This window comes from Ursus maritimus, unplaced genomic scaffold (genome assembly GCF_017311325.1).
Source record: "Ursus maritimus isolate PB19 unplaced genomic scaffold, ASM1731132v1 scaffold_6, whole genome shotgun sequence".
NCBI classification, from domain to species: Eukaryota; Metazoa; Chordata; class Mammalia; order Carnivora; family Ursidae; genus Ursus; species Ursus maritimus.
The window spans coordinates 1879985-1881013 of NW_024426774.1; positions in this window are offsets into that span (position 1 = coordinate 1879985).

The window sequence follows — 1029 nt, forward strand, 5'->3', positions numbered from 1 at the left end:
CATCCTAAGGCAGCCATATGCTTTGAAAAAAAACTGAGGCATATGGTCTGGCATGATTCTGTAAATGGGCCTCCGTCCGGGAAATCCAAGTTAGGGGGTGCGGCCTGCAGGCCAGGAGGGGGTGGCACAGCACCAAAACCTCCGTCCTGAGGATGTCCGCGGGCTCTACCTGGCCAGCAATACCGGAGGGTCTTTTCACCTGAACAGAGTGTTATGAAGACAGCCGGGGTGGGGGGTGCCTGGGCGGCTCAGTTGGGTGCGTTGAACATCTGACTCTTGATTTCAGCTTAGATCATGAGCTCAGTGGGGAGTCTGCTTGAAATTCTCTCTCTCTCCCCCTCTAAAATAAATAACTAAATCTTTATATAAAACAACAATGACAACAAAGGCATAGGGATAGTCGGGGAACGCTGAACCCACAGCGCAGACTAAAACTTACTAAGTCATCAGTGCGGTACCCCAAGTAGGGATCCCTTGTTTACGGCTCCTCTCTCTGCTGGTAACAGGGTGCCATGTCCTTTTCCTCTTCCCTGCTCCTCTTTTCTGTGTTAACCACAAATCTTAATCTCAGGAAGATCCGCAGGGAACATCTCAGGGCCTCAAGCTGAAATATGCTGTAAAAGAGTTCTCAGTATCTTCCTCTGGACCGATCTTCCGTTGGCTGATTTTCTTGTTCCCGATGGTCCCATCTTTTTTCTGCCCTTGAATAAATGTCTGCAAGGAGACCCCCCCCTTCCCATACAGACGGGCACCTCTACTTCTCTGGGCCGCCACTGTGAGAAGCTTGATAGGGGGTTTAGAAGAAAAATGACATCTGGGCTGATTCTCTAAAAGTTCCCCCATTATCAAAAGTCCCTTCAATGATCATTGCTGACATTTTCCCATGATCAACCACCCCCACCACCCCCAAGCAGCTGGGCCTTAAAACTGTCTGCTGACTGCCTCCCTGGGATTAGCTCCTTAACTGTTCCATGCTGGGTAGCATCGCGCATGTGCACACACACACACACACACGCATGCACACCCGCA